Here is a 21,613-nt window from a genome sequence, read left to right on the forward strand (position 1 = left end):
GTAATCTGAATGTTAATGAAAATTTTCTCTTGCTCCAGGCTTCAGATCCCATCCAGAAAGCTGTCATCTGGAAGACATTATCTTCCTCCTCCTCCTCTCTCTCTCGTTTTGATTTGCATTTCCAAGTTTACATACACTGTAAAAATAATTTTTAGCCAGCAGTGTTTGGACAACTGATGCTCAGTCAGTTAGATAGCTGAGTCAGTGATGGAAGACCTTCCCCGAGGAGGAGAGAGATTTCAAGGTAGTAAGATAGTTCTTTCCTTGCATGTGTGTCTATGAACTATGACAACTCGAATCCCAAGTGAAAATACTTAGAGAAGATAGGTCCAAGCATCACCGTTAGGGAAGATGCATTTCCGTGTCTTCCCACACATTAGAATACAAAGTGTGTAACATCTCATGTGATGAGGTGTTAGCGACTCTTGTTTTAAAAGAGGTAACCATGTGGAACCACCTAGCAGTGTATTTATTTACCACAAAAGCCTCTATTAAATTATTTAATATCAAGATTGCTTATGGTTTGCTATAAAATACTTTAAGAAATTTGAATGAAAAATAGTAAAATTGGGCAACCAGAGACAGGCAGGTATGGGAGAATGTTGAAGCAATTTATTTACACACTGATCTATTAGTATTTGTTAGTAGAGATAAATTAGAGTCAATATTTCTAAGTTGAAAATATAGCAAGAAGCCTCCTTGATTAGCAATCAAGGGCATAGGAGTGTTAGAACTTGCTCTGAGGTGGGTGAACTACATTTCTTTCTCCGTTACACTCAATTCCTGTGAATGTATAGAAGTTGGATTATAGGAAAGTAATTCCAAAGTTTATCTCAGAGAGAAACCATAATTGAGCCAAAATTGTTTCCTGAGCCTTCATATAAAAAAAAATGAAGATATGAAAAAAATGCAATCTGTTCTTATTCTACCCAATACTGCGGAACATTAATACATTTTTTTTTAATGGAGACATCACTTGTCTGGAAGAAAAGAGATCTGGTATTCCAGGTCTAGTTCCACAATTATTATCTAGCTGTATAAATTTTGAAAATCCACTTATTTCCTACATTATAATATAGAATGCTATGAATAATTGTTTTAGATGTTTGTAATTCCAAAATACTAATAGAAAATTTAGGGTCCATAAATTTGTATAATAATAATGATAATTATCACTTTATCATATACCAAGGACTGTTAAATATCTACTAAGCATTATTTCATTTAATTAAAATACCATCTTTGTTTTCAGTTGATAAAACTGAGGTTTAGAGAGTTCAAGTAACTTATTAAAAAGCACAAAATGATAAGCAGCATATTTTGATTTGAATCCAAATCTCCCTGATTCCCGAATATATTTTATTAATGATACATTCTGCTGCCACATCTAGTGGATTACAACTTGCCAGTGTTTCCAAGGAAATTGTTAATATGTATTCTTTAAAATGTTTTGAATTGTGGCAAATTTGTTATCTGAAAAAAACCGAATATAAAAATCAAATTAATATGATAGATGGCCATGTTTTAAATACCATTTTATTCAATATCTGTATTTCAGCATAATTCATGAATTTTTCCCCCTATGGCCCTGGGGGCCAGTCTAAAACTACTATATAGTAGTTTTAGCTATGGAAGCATAGGAATAATTATCAGCCACCTTCTCCATGCCAGAACTGCACTATGAAATTTTAATCCTCCCAACAGCTCTACCATAAAGAAGACAGCACTGAAGAATCGATGCTTTCAAATTGTGATGTTGAAGACTCTTAAGAGGCCCTTGGACTGCAAGGAGATCAAGCCAATCAATCTTAAAGGAAATCAAACCTGAATATTCATTAAAAATACTGATGCTGAAGCTGAATTCCAATACTTAGGCCACCTGATGAGAAGAGCCAAGTCATTGGAAAAGACCCTGCTGCTGGGAAAGATTGGGGACAGGAAGAGAAGGGGGCAACAGAAGATGAGATGGTTGGATGACATCACTGACTCAATGGACGTGAATTTGAGCAAACTTCGGGAGATAGTGAAGGATAGGGAAGCCTGGTATGCTGCAGTCCCTGAGGTCAAAAAGAGGTGGACATGACTTAGTGACTAAACAACAACCATAGCTCTATGGAATAAATACAGAAATTTAAAAGAAAAAACTAAGATATAGCTGGAATAAATGAGATATATTTAGAATAAGCTGCTAGAAAAAAAATATTCCAATAGGACTTTTTGTCATTAATTTTTAATTAGGCTTTTTTTTTAGGAGAATATTAGATTTTCAGGAAAATTGGGATGATAGTATAAAATTCCCATATAATCACACAAAGTTTCCCCTGTATTAATATTTTACATTACTTTGCTACCTTTGTTATCATTAATGTAAATATACTGATAAAGCATTATTAACATAGCCCATATTGTATTCAGAGTTCCTTAGTTTTTACCAAATCGTCCTTTATCTGTTCCAGAATCCCATTCAGCACAGATTATTTATCAATACTGTTATATTTATAATAGTTATTGAAAACTTCACTGAGAGCCAACTACATGCATCATCTCATTAATCTTCCCAACAACCATTTGGAACAGATATGATTACAGTATCACACTCATTTTGTAGCCAGAAAACTGAAAGTTCAGACATCTGACAAATTTTTATAAATGATCTTTATTGCCATTTATCTCTAATTTAAAAAAAAAATTCTCTTGAGACTTATTGGACCCAAATGTTACTATAGAAGTGCTTTGTTTGATTTCCTGGTATTTGGGATTTCCAGGTTTCTGTTATTGACTTCCAGCTTAATTCTGGAGAGTTCTTACTCTTTGTGATTCTTATTCTTTTAAATGTGTTAAAGTGTGCTTTATAGCCCCGGATTGGTCTTTTTTGGTGAATATTCCACAAGAGCTTGAGCAGATTGTGTATTCTGCTGTTCTTGGATGAAAATGTTCTGTATCTGTCAATTAGATCAAGTTGATTAATGATGCGGTTTAGTTCAACTAAATCCTTATGGATTTTCTGCCTACTGCTTGTATCAATTACAGAAAAAAAGAGGATAGAAGACTCCAATTTCCTTAGGGAATTTGCCCATTTTTTTCTTGCAGATCTCAGTTTTTGTCCCCCATATTTTGATCCTCTGTTCCTGGGTGCATACATTCTAAGGACTAAAATGTTTTCTTGAGAACTGACCATTTCTTTATCTCTGTGATCTTTCTTGTTATGATGTCTATTTTGTCTGAAACTTATTAGCTACTCCAAATTTATTTTAATTAGTTTTTTCAGGATTTATCTTTTTCTCTTTCCTTTCTCCTATCTATGTCTGTATATTCAAAACAGGTCTCTCATAGACAACCTATAGTTGGATCTAGCATTTTCACCCATCCTGACGATCATTGCTTTTTAACTGATGATATTCAGTCTCTTCTCCTAGCATATCCGCTATATATTTTTTAAAGTTTGAAAGCTGTATATTTTTTAATTAGAGTTGGAATATTTGTAAGATAACTGCATTACACATTCAAATCCACATGTCCCTTTTGCCCAGCATCTGGTTGCTCAGAACAAATACGTTCGTGTGGAATGGCTTCTTCTTGAAGATAATAAGGTCAGTTGTGCACATGCAGTGATGGTCAGCCTGCTCTTCCCACCGTTTCCAGATGACCCCTGAAACTTACCAACCATTTTTTAATGAAGCTGACTCAAATCGTTTTGAGCTCCTGGTAAAACAGATCTTTAAGCTACGATATTTTCCTCAAATAGCCTCCTTAAAATCATTTTATAGAATATATGTCCTTATGTTTTGAATAAAGTGTCTGGAGATAGTGATAATATTTAGCATTATAAGGCTAACGACCACCAAACATTCAATTCAAAGATGGAATTATTTTACTTTTTAGAAAAGTAAATCACAGTTCACAGGAGTTGAGATGAGTTAGAAGTAAGCTGGTTTCACCTCATGTATGAGAATAATAATCTACAAAGTGGCCATGAGATGTATAAGGAAATGCCAAAATTATTAGAAAGATATTCTTCCATTTCAATATTTCTATGGGTTTCGACTGCTTTATTCTCTTTACAAATAAGAAACATTGTCTACCCTTGTAAAAAGTATCAACACCAAAGCAATCACTTTAAAATTCAATTCTGTGTAGATGTGGGACAGAAAAGAAATCCCTGAGGAATGTGTGTGCATAACATTTGACATGTTAATATTTCTGTGGGAATGCAGTTTCAATATTTTTTCATAAAGAAGCAATCTCTACATTCTAACAACTAATATCTGAGGTGATAACTGTGGAGGAGAAAATTGGGCAATTTTTAAAATAATTTGACCCTTAAAATCCCTGCTGTGGAAGACTCAAATTATCTAGATTGGTTGTCATGGAAACCAGTGATCAATTTAGATAGCCATCTCCACTGACAAAGGAGGTCTATAGAGTCAGAGCAATTGTCTATGCAATTTTAGCCAACTCCAGTCCCTCCCCCAACCACACAACCTACACACATACCCACGTCCCCAGGTCCCTTCCTAGTTTTGAGTAAATGACCTCGCTATTTAGGGTAAGAGAGAAATAGAAACTGGCATTCACACAAAGATGGACTGTTTTTGCCTGCCATCAGAGACCTGGCCTGAGAATTGATTCAAAGTGTCAGGAATTGATTAGCAGACTGCCACTGCAGCCACTTAACCTGGACTCTGCTTGTAAAAACAAAAAGTGAATATGCAACATTTCATAAGACATGCGGGAGTTTGTCTTATTTCAGTTTTTGCAATTAGAAATCCAAATTTCTATTCAGAGTAAAATTTAAAAGGCTGTCAAACATGAATGTTGTAAATGAGGTCCAAAGAGAGAGGAAAATTAACCTAATTGGAATAGAGCTGGGATAACCACTTTCTATGAGCACACTTCTTTCTGACACAATGCTTATTTAAGCACTGTGCTTATGCCAGTCTCCTGTTTATAACCCAAATCATTCATCTGTGTTCACTTTAAAATAGTGTTGGAAGATGCTTAACACATTTTTAGGGTACTGTTAAAACAGCACCTGTGAGGTTAAAATTCTATACTTTTGTTTGTTGTAGTGATTCTCTATGGAACTAATTAGAGGAAACTTTGGATTTTTTATGGTTTTCCCAAATTATATACATAGCCCCAAGTGGACTTTACAAAATTGTTCGAATAGTAAGAACGCTGTGTGTCAGCTTCTAAATAAATAAATAGTCTGATAAAAAGTATAATGGATTTTAGATGTTAATATACAAAAAAGAAATTTGAGGCTGAATGAAAGTAGAGATGAAAGTGTTGAAATTTTCATGAGAAAGGATGCCCTGGGTGAGGATAATGGGATCTCTGCATTTGAACAAGTCTTTTTGTCTCATTGTAGAGATACATGAAAAAATTGGAAAACAGGATGGACGTTTCTTGACAACTTTATTTTTAATCTATAGTTTACTAGGTAGATTCTGTAAACTTTTTAAAAGATGTGAAGAAGACAAAATTTATATCTACCAATATACAACAGTGGAAATTTAATTAGGCCTATTTACCTCCTATAAGGGGCTTCCCAGGTGGCTCTGGTGGTAAGGTACCCAACTGCCAATGCAGGAGACATAAGAGAAGTGGATTCAGTTCCTGGGTTGGGAAGATCCCCTGGAAGAGAGCATGACAACTCACTCCTGTATTCTTGTCTAGAGAATCCCACGGACAGTCCATAGGGTCACAAAGAGTCGGACATGACTGAAGCAGCTTAACAAGCTCACACTTTTAAATAGAGGATGTAAATGCTAAAGTCATAGGACATATTATGCATCTTAGTGTTGACTTCGGCATCATATTTCCTGGAGACAGACCAAGAGAAAAATGACCATGTCACCATGTCACTTTGCTATTCCTATCTTCTGACTTAAGGAAGAAATTAGATTCTCTAGAAAATGGAAATATTTACATGGAGCCCAAATGCTCAAGATAAAAATGATGATATTGTACTACATAAAGAGGTAATAAAATATCACAGTTCAAATAAATATAATAATATAAAAATGAAAAAAAATGACATAAGTAAAAGCTAAGGATATGATTTGAATGTCTCTATGAGTCACTATTTTTGTGAGGTTCCAAATAAATAGACTTATTTAGTTTCCTTATTTCTAATGACAAAAGAATAAAACTGGTGGACTATGTCCCGTAGTATGTCAATCTGAAAAACAAACATTTTCTGGTCAATGATTTTGACTTCGTAGTTGCAGGAAATCTTCAGATTCATAGCACAGTTGCTCTTCCTTGCTAGACTTGCGTTTGACCCAAGATACTAACATAGTTAGTATTCCTTCAGTATAAAACACATCTCAGAAGGGATGTTTAGGGTCTTGGCTCTGGAAAAGAAGAATTAAGCATATTTCCCTTTGCCTTTTCCGTTAAATGCACCTATGAACCAGGAACAAATTTCTGAATCAGCTATTTGATGACTTGATAAAGTAAACCGTTGCAAATGACTTGAAGAAGAAGGCTGGAACTGAAAGTCCCACTGAGTTGGTATTGAGTTTAAACTTTTGTTTCTCTTTTTGGATTTTCTAGCTGGGAATTGAGGCACCTAGAAACCCAGAAGCGGGCACTGATGGAGAAAGAGCCTGGTGGGAAGAGACTCCTGGGTGTGAGGAGTGGGAAGGTGGCTCCTTGGCAGGGCCGGCTGCCCGGGGGCGGGGTGCAAGGAGGTGAGACTCAGGGAGGGCGGCCTCCTCTGCAAGGGAGGGGTGCGGTCCCAGAGAGCCGGCAAATGTGCTGCCTCTTTTCCGTCTCCGTGTTTCCATTGCTAGGTGCCCAAAGAAGGTGCAGTTATGAGAAAGGAGGCAGCACAAGCTAAGTAGAGCCCCCAGTTTATAGGAGCAGCGGGGGAGCCCCAGGAAATGAGAAGGAACCAGAGAGGGCATGGACGTTGGAGCCCCTGGCAGTCACCCTGAAACACTCACTGAGTATGATCATCAGGGCTCATCAAAATGACACAGGCAGGAATCTGGTCCTAGATAGCAGACCAAGGACCCTGAGGAATGAGCTACAGGGCAGCTTCCAGATCCTACACTGAACCCTCGGACATATACCTCTGGGAAGATCTGAAAGGCACTGAAAAGCCTGAAAACTGAACACAACTTTGGAACCTGGAGCTACCTCAGTCGGTGGCCGCCTAAACCAAAACTACCCTCATTAAACAAGTTTCAGATTGTACAGGGTACAAGCTAAAGGTACTCATCATAGGAAAAACCACAAATACTTCAGTTAGTGGGAGAAAAAAAAAAGAAGAAGAAAGAAAAAGTCAATTGACAGACCGCAATTACCAGATGATACAGATGTTGCAGTGATGGAACAAAGACTTTAAACCAGTTGTTATAAGAGTGTTAAAACAGCTACTGGAACATGATTGAAACATTAATTTAGAAAGCTTTGTCAAAAAAAATTAAAGAAGATATCACAAAGATGCAATTGCAATTTAGAAATATAAAATGTGATAATAAAAACTGGATGAAATTGATAGAATATGTAAAAGGAAGGAAAAAAATAATAGAAATATTTTCAGTGTGAAAAATTATTGCCTTTCTGTTTCAGTTCAGTTCAATTCAGTCACTCAGTCGTGTCCAACTCTTTGCGACCCCATGAATCGCAGCATACCAGGCCTCCCTCTCCATCACCAACTCCCGGAGTTCACTCAAACTCATGTCCATCAAGTCGGTGATGCCAGCCAGCCATCTCATCCTCTGTCTTCCCCTTCTCCTCCTGCCCCCAATCCCTCCCAGCTTTCTGTTTAGCTCTATGATATTTCTCAAGAATACTGATGCAGGTGCATTGCAAGCTGCCAGTAAGATATCATGAGCCTAACCCCCAGATGTGAAGGTCTGAGTGATTTTGTCTTTATTACAATCAATGACATGACACATTATTTTATCAAGTTAGAAAATGTACTGCAATTCCAGAGAAAATATTTCAAATACTGGTGCACAGTGAATGATGCTTCCTTTAAAAATATCATGACACCTCTAGGGAACAAATAAAATTTTCTGCATACTTTCTAGACTCTTGTAATCTCTTAATCAATACTAGTTTGGAGCTGATGAATTTAGGATTAATTGAAAGGAAACAGATTATTAATGCCAGACATTCACCTTGGCCTCATAGTCCAACAGGATTCATTTTTGAGATGAGCAAATTAAAGATTAATTCCTATGGCAGTGAAATACCCAGTCAGAAGCCACAATCTATTTATATAGTGCCTCTTTCCCTTTAGTCCAAAAAGCATGTAGATTAGCTAATGATTAGCTAAGATTAGATTAGCTAAGCATAGACCAAAAAGCCAAGTATCTAACTGCACCTTTTTCAATAACGCAATGGTATTCTATTATTTATCCGGGGCTAAATTTCACCAGGGGTAAAGTATAGACCTAATAGTTCCCTTCTTATCCAGGGAAATACAAAGATAAGCAATTTTAGAAATTCCTATCTAAATGATGTACAAAATGTATTCCTGTTTCCATTGTTCTAGCTCTTTGACTGGTGAGATGAACAGAATCTTTAGGTTCAATGGGACAGGATTGACATGGGCACTCAACAGGCTTTTTAAGATAATTTGTAATGTACTTAAAAGAGGAGCTAAATTGATTCTAATGCTACAGAATAGTTGGATAAATAGTGTATTAATCACAGTTCTCCAGAGAAATAGAACCAATAGGACATATATCCTCATACATATGAGGAGATTTATTATAGAAATTGGGCCACACCATTCTGGAGGCCAGGAAGTCCCATGGCCTGCCATCTGCAAGCTGAAGAACCAGAAAAGCTGGTGATGTAATTCAATCAAACCCTCAGGCTAGTAACCTGGGGCGGGAAGTAGGTGGGCAATGATCTAAGTCTCAGTTTAAGTCTGAAGGCCCAAGACCCAGAATCACCTAAGTCTGAGGGCAGAAGAAGACAAATGTTGCAACTCAAGCAGAGAGCAAATCTTTCCTCCATTTTTTGTTCTATTCCCAAGATCATTGTATTGGCTGATGCCTGCTTGCATGAGTGAGGACCATCTTCTTTACTTAGTATACCAACTCAAATGATGATCTCCTCCAGAAACACCCTCACCGACACATCCAGAAGTGATGTTTTACTGGCTATCTAGATATTACTTAGCTAGATGGACAGAGAGTCACCCAACTGTACACTGTGAGCTCCCATCCTTCCTAGAGCACTGGCAGTTACTGCAGTCAGTGTTGGCTTTGAGAGAAAAGAACTTATTACAGTCTTCATGGTTGCTAAGTACTTCCAACTCCATCACATCCTCTAACACATAACTGTTGTGAGTTGACAGATATCCATGATATGGAAGGATTGATGCTGAAGCTGAAGCTCCAGTACTTTGGCAATCTGATGAGAAGAGCCAACTCATTGGAAAAGACCCTGATGCTGGGAAAGACTGAGGGTAGGAGAAGAAAGGGGCAACAGAGGATTAATTGGTTGAATGGCATCACTGACTCAATGGACATGCGTTTGAGTAAACTCTGAGAGATAGTGAAAGACTGGAAAGCCTGGCATGCTCCAGTTCATGGGGTCACAAAGAGTTGGACACAACAACTGAACAACAACAACAATGAGAGGTCACACAACCCATCTAAGGTCACACTTACAATTGAGTGCTCAGGTCTGGAATCAAATCTTATTTAAACCCCATCAGAAAACTGTTGCTCCTTCTGCCCTATGGAATCATCTCTGTTTGTTTGAGTAGATGACCCACATGTATGAAACAAAATGCAAGAGGTACAGTAAGATATAGGGAAAAAAAAAATCTTTCCTTCCATGGTCCTATTCACTCTGTTCCCTTCCCAAGAGTTATGCACTATTATCAGTCAATTTTATATGTTACAGATACAAATCATGCAGGTATATTTACAAGTGTATTGACATACATAGGTTTTTTTTTCCCCCCAAACACAGTAAATCCAAACAATGACTCTTTTTCAAAATATCTTAGAGCTCAGGTCCATATATCAACAATTACGAAGTTTTCTCGTTACTCTTAATAGAGGGATAGAATTTCATTACAAAGATAGACCATAATTATTTAACTAGCTACTACAAATTTCTACTTGTTTCCAACTTTCCCTCTCCTCTTTTGAGTAAAAACACAAAGAATTGCCTTTTAAGCTTACCATTATTATGTGGCTGGAGGATAGAAGCAAAGGGGAGCTAGAATAAGGGAGGCAAGTACTGCCACTCATGACCTCCTCTGTGTGTGTGTGTGTTGGTTGCTCAGTTGGGTCTCACCTTTGCAACTCCATGGACTGTAGCCTACCAGGCTCCTCTATCCATGGGATTCTCCAAGCAAGAATATTGGAGTGGGTTGCCATTCCCTTCTCTACTTGATCTTCCCAGGGATTGGAAGGGATCTTCCCATGTCTCCTGCATTGGTAGGCAGATTCTTTACCACTGAGCCACCAGGGAAGCCCTTATCTATGTGTAGTAGACATAAAAGTATCAATAATATCCAGATGAATATTATTTTAAAAATGATTAATCAGAAGAAGCATCTGCATTCTGAGATATGTGACACAATGAAGGGGAGTAATGGTCTGAATAAAATGCATTAGAAAAGAAAGAGGTAGAATGATTTAGGTGACACCTGGCTAAAGTTTGTTCTTTTATTCAAGAGATAAGCTGTGTTTTTTTTTTTTTTTTAATTGCATCTGAGTCAGTCACAATTAATTTGTAAGAAATATTTACACATTTATTTTTAAGGAAAATTATGCAATCCAAATTTCAGGATTTCACTCACTAAGACAGTAGCAGTCAAGAAAGGAAGTAGACAAATTACAGCATCTTTAGGGTTATCTGCATAGTTAAGATAAAAGTCTGCATGGTTTAATCTTTGAGGATGTGAGGGTTGGAGAGAAAAAGAGACAGAGATGGAGATGCAGATGGAAAGAAATAGGGAGGGCAAGGAAAACCCAAGTAAGAAAATCATGCTATTAACTTGGTCATCCCCTTACTACTTGTGTTTATTTTGTAATGAATGTGTAGCACTCAACTAGTTAGACTTCACTCTTGCTGTTGTTCAATTCCTAGGTCATACCAGCTCTTGGTGATCCCATGGACTATAGCACACCAGGCTCCTCTGTCCTCTACTGTCTCACAATGTGTGTGTTATCCCACTTTAGTCGTGTCTGATTCTGTGCGATGACCCTATGGACTGAAGCCTGCCAGGCTCCTCTGTCCATGGGATTCTCCAGGCAAGAATACTGGAGTGGGTTGCCATGCCCTCCTCCAGGAGATCTTCCCAACCCAGGCATCGAACCCATGTCTCTTACATCTCCTGCATTGACAAGTAGGCTCTTTACCACTAGCACCACCTGGGAAGCCAAAGTTTGCTTGGATTCATATTCATCAAGTCAGTAATGATATCTAACCATCTCATCCTCTGCCGCCCACTTCTTATTTTGCCCTCAATCTTTCCCAGCATCAGGGTCTTTTCCAATGAGTCTGCTGTTCGGACCAGGTGGCCAAAGTATTGGAGCTTCAGCTTCAGCATCAGTCCCTCCAATGAATATTCAGGGTTGATTTCCTTAAATATTGACTGGTTTGATCTCCTTGCTGTCCAAGGGACTCTCAAGAGTCTTTTCCAGCATCACAATTTAAAAGCATCAATTCTTCGGTAGTCAGCCTTCTCTATGGACCAACTCTCAACCTACTCCCTGAAAGACAGTCACTCTGATGAGCTCTGTGTTTTTCCATGGAAATAGTCACCATCATATAGAAAAGTACCCTACAGTGAAGTATAGCATATGACTGTCAAATGACTATTCTTGCTTAACATAATTTGTGTGTATAAACACTGCCTGATGCTGCTAGCCAGTAGGACCATTTAATAGTAATAGCAGACTTTAGTGAATTCAGCTGTAGCCACAGAGCTAGAATTATTTACGGCACAGAGGTAATTAGAAGATCAGTTGAGAAAGTGAAAGTATAGGAAAATATCCAGCATATTCCACCAATGAACAAGAAAACAATCTTTTTTTTTCTACATGACTATTGGTCATTGTGTTTTATATACACATTATTTCTTTGAGAGATTGCAAATGAACACTGCCCTGAAGATACAGCATTGCAGAGATGTAGCTAACATAATTCTCTGGAAACAAATTTAATTCAAAAGGATTAAGGATATTCAAAGAATTTAAACCAATCAAATCACAGAGCCAATTTCTGAAGTCGTTTTCCAGCTAGCTTAATTATACAGCCCCCAGCTCTGACTTCTCATCAATTACCCGAGTTGTAAAAATCCAAGCCCAGTTCTAGGAAGTATTAATCAACACACCTGATATAGGACTTTACTTTAACACACTTTGCTATGGTCTCTGTGCTGAAAATCAAAGCAGTCACCACTGTTGATTTAGCCATAGTCAACTTAAAGAAACATTAATATATGAATTACTCTCAAAGTTGCATTGGTTGAGCAGACAAAACAGCAAAGCAGTTAAGAAGCAAGAAAAATAAAATGTGCTAGTGACTGAGCATCAAATGAGATAATTTTTTAAAAGCAAAAGAAAAATGTCAAATAGGAGATGTTGCAAGTAGAAGAGCTGTTTAAACATGGTAAAGAAGATGTAAAGCCACAGGATCATTAGCGACCCTCTCAAGAAAGAGTCCACGAGGGCCCCTGCCCTGCCCCAGCCGATCTCAGTGCATCTGGTACTCAGATGGGGTTAAAGGTCAAAAGCTGGTCCAGTGCCGAGTGTCTATGTCATCTCATGCCAGTGTCTATGTCATCTCTTTAGGGAAATTTCCCACCAAATAGCTCAATGACAGTGTGTTACATGGATATCAACCATACTTCAGGCAAGTTAAAAACATGAAACATGCAGTTAGTGACAGCCCAGTAATTTTGCTCTGCTTTTTCTCTGTTTGTGGCAAGGCAAATGTGCATGACTCAATAGATTAGAGATTTTTAATGTACAAACTGTCAGATATCAGAAATTGGTGAGCTACAGTTTGAAGAACAGAAGAAAAACAGTTTTGGAAAGGGATGGAAATTAATTTCAATAAATAAGATTAAACATGTACAAACTGGTATTTTCCAGAGATGCATGACATTTGTGCCGACCTTAAATTAAATAAATCTTATACAGTTAAAATTTACATAGCGCCTAGAGATGAACTCAAAAGAACTTTCAAGATGCTATGAATTTCACTCTTATATCCCCTTTTTATGACAAGCAGAGAAGCCTTAAAATTGACCAAATACTTAGGATACAACAAAGAGCACTGTATTCAGTAACTTGTATATAATAGAAAAGAATGTGAACAAGAATATATATATATTAGCTCAGATGGTCAAAGAAGGCAATGGCAACCCACTCCAGTACTCTTGCCTGGAAAATCCCATGTACGGAGGAGCCTGGAAGGCTGCAGTCCATGGGTCACTAAGAGTCGGACATGACTGAAATGACTTAGCAGGAGCAGCAGCTCAGATGCTCAGTCCTGTCTGACTCTTTGTGATCCTATGGACTGTAGTCTGCCAGGCTCCTCTATCTATCGGATTTTCCAGGCCAGATTACTGGAATGAGTTGCCATTTCTTCCTCCCGGGGATCTTATTGACCCAGGGATCAAACACATGTCTCTTATATCTCCTCCATTGGCAGGCGGATTCTTTATCTCTGAGTCATATGGGAAGCCCATATATATAAGTGACCCAAATATATATATATATATGTATATATATGGGCTATACCTGAAATCACTATGCTATACATCTGAAACACTGTGGAACTATATGTCAATACTAATAATAGTAATAATAATAAAATCAACCAAAAATGTCCATTTTACAAACCTCTCTCCTCTTTGATTTCTCTTCACTTTTGTTGAAAATCTAGTGACCATAGAATGAGAAACCAATAAGATAATATATTTGATATTTACTGTCTAAAATAGCAAAGTAGATAATTTTTTTTGTTTGTAATTTAGAGTCAAAAGTAACATTTAGTCCTGGCCAGGAAGTAGGTTAAGTCTGCTCCCCGGTCACAAGGTCCATACCAGTTAAAAGGTAACATCTCCTTCCGGGGACTGCAGAAGGGATTTCAGCAGAACAGAACGCCCTCCTGCAGCAAAGCTCCAGCCCCTCCTCCTCCCACTCCCTCAACATTCTTGGTCACTTATCTTTGGAAAACCAGCTTCCTTCCTCCACTTGCCCACCATTAACACCCGGTCTCAAATGATCTGAAAGCTTAAGAGATGTGAAAATTTGTTCTTTCTCATACAGAGGATAAATCAAAGTGGAGAAATTTCCATAATGGCTCCATCGGACAGAGGCCAAGGTGCCAGCTGAACAGATTCACCCAGACACCTCTACTCTGACTTCTCATTTAGGTTCTCTTGAAAGTGAGAGTGTTAGTCGCTCAGTCCTGTCCGACTCTTTGTGACCCCATGGACTGTAGCCTGCCAGGCTCCTCTGTCCATGGAATTCTCCAGGCAAGAATACTGGAGTGGGTTGCCATTCTATTCTCGAGGGGATCTTCCTGACTCAGGGATCAAACCCTGGTCTCCTGCACTGCACGCAGATCCTTTACTGCCAGAGCTTAGATGGTTGTTATCTGCTTCCACAACCCCAAAGACTTTGCTTTTTCATTTACTTCTTCAGGTTCCTCCTCTACACTCTGCTTGTGGTAGTCATGGTAAGAATACGTTCTGTTTGATGAAAGCAAGGTTATTGGATGTAACGTATTTCTATATAGATTTTATTTTTTTCTTCTTTTTTCTGTATAGATTTTATACCCACATTACCATCCCATGAGCATGAGGAAGAGATGGGTTATTCAAAGGTGATAAAAGGTAGGAACTACAACTACATTTAATTCTCATAACTATTCTCAAGACTGGGGTACTCACTACACACTAAGACAAGAGGAAACTCACCTTTGAGATGATGTACATAGCCTCAATGGGATGTGTTTCCTATTCCTTCATTGTCTTTCAGTCCGTATTGTACACACCATCCACTGATTTACATCTCAGTTATTTCCTCTCATTATCATCTGAATGGTGATTTAGGGAAGGCAGAATTCTGTTAACACTAGAAAAATAATTTTAAAAAAATGTAAACATTGGTGAGTAGCTATGCATGCATGCTCAGTTACTCAGTCATGTCCAAGTGTTTTGCAACCCCATGGGCTATATAGCCCACCAGGCTCCTCTGTCCATGGGATTCTCTAGGCAAGAATACCAGAGTGGGTTGCCCTTTCCCATTCTAGGGGATCTTCTTAATCCAGGGATTGAACCCTCATCTTCTGCATGGGCAAGCAGATTCTTTACCACTGATCCACCTGGGGAGCCCCAGACATTTGTATATAATTATAAATAATTTTGGAATTTAAATGATACATTATTAAATAAATGTATCTGATTATATAGTTGATAGGTTATGGAGGAAACAGCTTTTACCTTTCTTGTATTTTATAACTTATAAAAAGCATGAATGATTTTACTAGGAACTAAGAAAACATTATTTTTTAAAAGATAGCTGTCTTGAAGGGCAAATTGTTCACTTTCTTCACTTCAGTTCAGTTCAGTCGCTCAGTCGTGTCCGACTCCTTGTGACCCCATGAACTGCAGCACGCCAGGCCTCCAAGTCCATCACCAACTCCTGGAGTTCACTCAGACTCATGTCCAACGAGTCAGTGATGCCATCCAGCCATCTCATCCTCTGTCGTCCCCTTTCCTCCTGCCCCCAATCCCTCCCAGCATCAGAGTCTTTTCCAATGAGTCAACTCTTTGCATGATGTGGCCAAAGAACTGGAGTTTCAGCTTTAGCATCATTTCTTCAAAGGAAATCCCAGGGCTGATCTCCTTCAGAATGGACTGGTTGGATCTCCTTGCAGTCCAAGGGACTCTCAAGAGTCTTCTCCAACACCACAGTTCAAAAGCATCAATTCTTTGGCGCTCAGCCTTCTTCACAGTCCAACTCTCACATCCATACATGACCACTGGAAAAACCATAGCCTTAACTAGATGGACTTTTGTTGGCAAAGTAATGTCTCTGCTTTTCAATATGCTATCTAGGTTGGTCATAACTTTTCTTCCAAGGAGTAAGCGTATTTTAATTTCATGGCTGCAGTCACCATTTGCAGTGATGCCATGATCTTCATTTTCTGAATGTTGAGCTTTAAGCCAACTTTTTCACTCTCCTCTTTCACTTTTATCAAGAGGCTTTTTAGTTCCTCTTCACTTTCTGCCATAAAGGTGGTGTCATCTGCATATCTGAGGTTATTGATATTTCTCCTGGCAATCTTGATTCCAGCTTGTGCTTCTTCCAGTCCAGCATTTCTCATGATGTACTCTGCATATAAGTTAAATAAGCAGGGTGACAATATACAGAGTTGACATAACTCCTTTTCCTATTTGGAACCAGTCTGTTGTTCCATGTCCAGTTCTAACTGTTGCTTCCTGACCTGCATATAGGTTTCTCAAGAGGCAGGTCAGGTGCTCTGGTATTCCCATCTCTTTCAGAATTTTCCACAGTTTATTGTGATCCACACAGTCAAAGGCTTTGGCATAGTCAATAAAGCAGAAATAGATGTTTTTCTGGAACTCTCTTGCTTTTTCCATGATCCAGCGGATGTTGCCAATTTGATCTCTGGTTCCTCTGCCTTTTCTAAAACCAGCTTGAACATCAGGAAGTTCATGACTCACATATTGCTGAAGCCTGGCTTGGAGAATTTTGAGCATTACTTTACTAGTGTGTGAGATGAGTGCAACTGTGTGGTAGTTTGAGCATTCTTTGGCATTGCCTTTCTTTGAGATTGGAATGAAAACTGACCTTTTCCAGTCCTGTGGCCACTGCTGAGTTTTCCAAATTTGCTGGCATATTGAGTGCAACACTTTCACAGCATCATTTTTCAGGATTTGAAATAGCTCAACTGGAATGCCATCACCTCCACTAGCTTTGTTCGTAGTGATGCTTTCTAAGGCCCACTTGACTTCACATTCCAGGATGTCTGGCTCTAGGTCAGTGATCACACCATCGTAATTATCTGGACCGTGAAGATCTTTATTGTACAGTTCTTCTGTGTGTTCTTGCCACCTCTTCTTAATATCTTCTGCTTCTGTTAGGTCCATACCATTTCTGTCCTTTATCGAGCCCATCTTTGCATGAAATGTTCCCTTGGTATCTCTAATTTTCTTGAAGAGATCTCTAGTGTTTCCCATTCTGTTGTTTTCCTCTATTTATTTGCACTGATCGCTGAGGAAGGCTTTCTTATCTCTCCTTGCTATTCTTTGGAACTCTGCATTAAGATGCTTATATCTTTCGTTTTCTCCTTTGCTTTTCACTTCTCTTCTTTTCACAGCTATTTGTAAGGCCTCCTCAGACAGCCATTATGCTTTTTTGCATTTCTTTTCCATGGGGATGGTGATCCCTGTCTCCTGTACAATGTCATGAACCTCCGTCCATAATTCATCAGGCACTCTATTTATCAGATCTAGTCCCTTAAATCTATTTCTCACTTCCATTGTATAATCATAAGGGATTTGATTTAGGTCATACCTGAATGGTCTAGTGGTTTTCCCTACTTTTTTCAATGTAAGTCTGAATTTGGCAAGAAGGAGTTCATGATCTCAGCCACAGTCAGCTCCTGGTCTTATTTTTGCTGACTGTATAGAGCTTCTCCATCTTAGGCTGCAAAGAATAGAATCAATCTGATTTCTGTGTTGACCATCTGGTGATGTCCACGTGTAGAGTCTTCTCTTGTGTTGTTGGAAGAGGGTGTTTGCTATGACCCAGTGCGTTCTCTTGGCAAAACTCTATTAGTCTTTGTCCTGCTTCATTCCGTATTCCAAGGCCAAATTTACCTGTTACTCCAGGTGTTTTTTGACTTCCTACTTTTGCATTCCAGTCCCCTATAATGAAAAGGACATCTTTTTTGGATGTTAGTTCTAAAAGGTCTTGTAGGTCTTCATAGAACCGTTCAACTTCAGCTTCTTCAGCGTTACTGGTTGGGGCATAGACTTGGATTACTGTGATATTGACTGGTTTGCCTTGGAAACGAACAGAGATCATTCTGTCCTTTTTGAGATTGCATCCAAGTACTGCATTTTGGACTCTTTTGTTGACCTTGATGGCAACTCCATTTCTTTTAAGGGATTCCTTCCCACACTAGTAGATATAATGGTCATCTGAGTTAAATTCACCCATTCCAGTCCATTTTAGTTCACTGATGCCTGGAATGTTGATGTTTACTCTAGCCATCTCACGTTTGACCACTTCCAATTTGCCTTGATTCATGGACCTAACATTCCAGGTTCCTATGCAATATTGCTCTTTATAGCATTGGACCTTGCTTCTATCACCAGTCATATCCACAGCTGGGTATTACTTTTGCTTTGGCTCCATCCCTTCATTCTTTCTGGAATTATATCTCCACTGATCTCCAGTAGCATATTGGGCACCTTCTGACCTGGGGAGTTCCTATTTCAGTATCCTATCATTTTGCCTTTTCATACTGTTCATGGGGTTCTCAAGGCAAGAATACTGAAGTGGTTTGCCATTCTCTTCTCCAGTGGACAACATTCTGTCAGACCTCTCCACTATGACCCACCCGTCTTGGGTAGCCCCAGGGGCATTTCTTAGTTTCATTGAGTTAGACAAGGCTGTGGTCCTAGTGTGATTAGATTGACTAGTTTTCTGTGAGTATGGTTTCAATGTGTCTGCCCTATGATGCCCTCTTGCAACACCTACCGTCTTACTTGGGTTTCTCTTACCTTGGACTTGGGGTATCTCTTCACGCTGCTCCAGCAAAGCGCAGCTGCTGCTCCTTACCTTGGATGGGGGGTATATCCTCACCGCTGGCCCTCCTGACCTTGAACGTGGAATAGCCCCTCTAGGCCCTCTTGCGCCCGCGCAGCCACCGCTCCTTGGACGTGGGGTAGCTCCTCCAGGCAGCAGCCCCTGGTCTCGGGTCGGGGGTAGCTCCTCTCGGCTGCTCCTGCGCTGTCGGCAGTCTGGCACTCTCGGCCGCCGCCCCTGACCTCAGACGCGGGGTGGCTCCTCTCGGCCGCCGCCCTTCAGGCATGGGGGTCCTCCTGGCTTCTGCCCCTGACCTCGGATGTGGGGTAGCTCCTCTCTCCTGTGCTATGTGCACCGTCGCAGCCGCCCGCTGTAGCCCGCGTTCACTTTCTTAGTTGGTTCAAATCAAATCGAAGCTTTAGAATACACATTTTAGTTGAAAAATTATTGAACTTTAATATAATGTGTGAATATATGTATGCCTATTAAATTCAAAGAGATTTGAATGAGTTTGTCATATAGAATATATATAGTGAATAATGTGAAGGACTGTATCTTCAGACAATGATCTTTCACTTAATGTCAGCGATATCTACTCACTGTTAATTCCTTTATCCATAAAATGGAAATAATAAGTCCTCATAAGACTACTGGGATAATTCAGTGACTTTAACAAAAGTAATATGAGTGAAGAGATTAGTCAAGTATTTGGCATATTAGAAACAGTATACAGAAGCTATTATGTTATAAAAAGTGAAAAAGCATTAGAGAAGGTTCTTCATTTATGAATATTATGGAATAGTTTCATAAGTGATCCTGTGATCTTTGTGCAGGTTTTAGAAGAGTGAGTTAATTTTGGAGTATATAATTTCAGGTCTGGAAAAGACCCTGGAGATAGACTTTGGTAATTTCCAGTATATAGGTGTGGGCCAAAGCCTAGGCAGGTGATCATGGCCTCATACCAAAGAATCAGAACGTTTGGGAGATGGATACTTGCAATTTGAAAAGCATCTTCAATTTACTTACAGTTTATATGAAGAGATAGACTTAAGAGTCCACATCACTTCCTACTCTTATGTGTAAATGAGAAAGCGCAAACAGACACGTGTGTTTCAAACCAGGAACGGTAAGTAACGTATCTGCAGCCCCAGAACTCATTACAGCCATGCAGAAAGAGCCCACATGGACTTAGGACTTCCGGCCTCCTCGGTCCCTCCATCCTTTTAAAAGTACCATTGCATGACAGACTGAGATCACTTTCTTTTAGTATCCACCAACACTGTTTGCACTACTCTCACCAAGGGTTTATAGGTAGCTCTGAAAAAAGATGGTTTTTAAACAAAACTTGGCTTAAATGAGCCCACAGTACACCTTTTGCTCTGTTTTTCTAGGGTCGTGGCTGCATCCTGACAACCACAGTGAAGACCTTGGTTCAACAGAGAAGAAGGACAATCTCTGATCTCAGTGGGGAAGATTCTTTTTAATCACCACTGGGAGTAATTTCAAACAGCAGGTATTTTTGGCTTCATCTGATGGCTACAAGAAGTGTGTGTTCTGCGTGCCTGTGTGTAGGTGGAGTGTGTATATGTGTGTTTGTGTGTGTGTGTGTGCATGTATATGTGTGTTGTTTATGTGTGTGTATCGTGTATGAGAGAGAGGGACCTGGCTATCATATGTGTTTACTTCACTTGATCTATTTTTATGCATCTGTATCCTATAAACTCTGGGAGTTGGTGATGGACAGGGAGGCCTGGCGTGCTGCGATTCATGGGATCACAAAGAGTCAGACACGACTGAGCGACTGAACTGATCCTATAATCTGGACTTCCCAGGTGGTGCTAACCATAAAGAAGTTGCCTATAATGCAGGAGACATAAGAGATGCAGGTTTGATCCCTAGGTCGGGAAGATCCCCCGGAGGAGGGCGTGGCAATCCACTCTAGTGTTCTCACTTGGAGAATCCCATGGACAGAGGAGCCTAATGGGCTACGGCTACAGTCCACAGGGTTGCAGAGTCGGATGTGACTGAGAACGCACACACATATTATATAATCTGCCAGATTACACAACAATTAGTTCAAGAGGTAAACAGCAGAGAAAACTAAAATAGGCTTTTTATTAATTAAGGTGATTGTTTCAATGTATCCTCATAGGTATTAACACCAGATAATATGAAAAAACCAATCAGGGAAAAAATTCACGTACTGAATTCAAGCTGTATGTCTGTACTGGGAAAAGATCGCCTTTTCCAAATTAGATTAACTACCAGTAAATGCTCTTTTTGTTCAAATAATGCTTGAGTACTTCTCTGTTTCCTCATTTCCTGAAAAATAGATTTTAAAAAAGCATTAGGCTCCCTTCCAGCAACAGGAACTCATAGGAAGAGAAACAGTCCCAATAATAAATTGGTTGGAAAAGTGACCGTTCTGCAAGGGGCTGCCTTCTGGTGCCAAAGCTCCCCTCCTTGTAGGCGGGTAGAACAGAGCTGGTGGAGCTCACTCTGTACTCAGGGAGAAGGGACAGAGTCCTGTTACCTCTGCACAGATGCTCACCTCTGGGGACTCACCGACTCTTCCACTGTGCAGTTAGTAATTTAATTGGATTTCTAAAAAGTTGTAAGTATCTCATCCATAAGATTGTATGATTTTGTTAATAAGACACAAACTTTAAGGAAAATAAAACAAAAAGTAAAAAAGCAAAACAAACAAACAAAAAACACACATATACTTGAGCCACTAGGTGAGAGAGGAAACTCCTCTTGTTTGGTCTTTCTTAGTAATCTGCTGATAAAAATATAAATATATAGAAGAAAAAGCTCCTTGC

This window comes from Bubalus kerabau, chromosome 11 (genome assembly GCF_029407905.1).
Source record: "Bubalus kerabau isolate K-KA32 ecotype Philippines breed swamp buffalo chromosome 11, PCC_UOA_SB_1v2, whole genome shotgun sequence".
NCBI classification, from domain to species: Eukaryota; Metazoa; Chordata; class Mammalia; order Artiodactyla; family Bovidae; genus Bubalus; species Bubalus kerabau.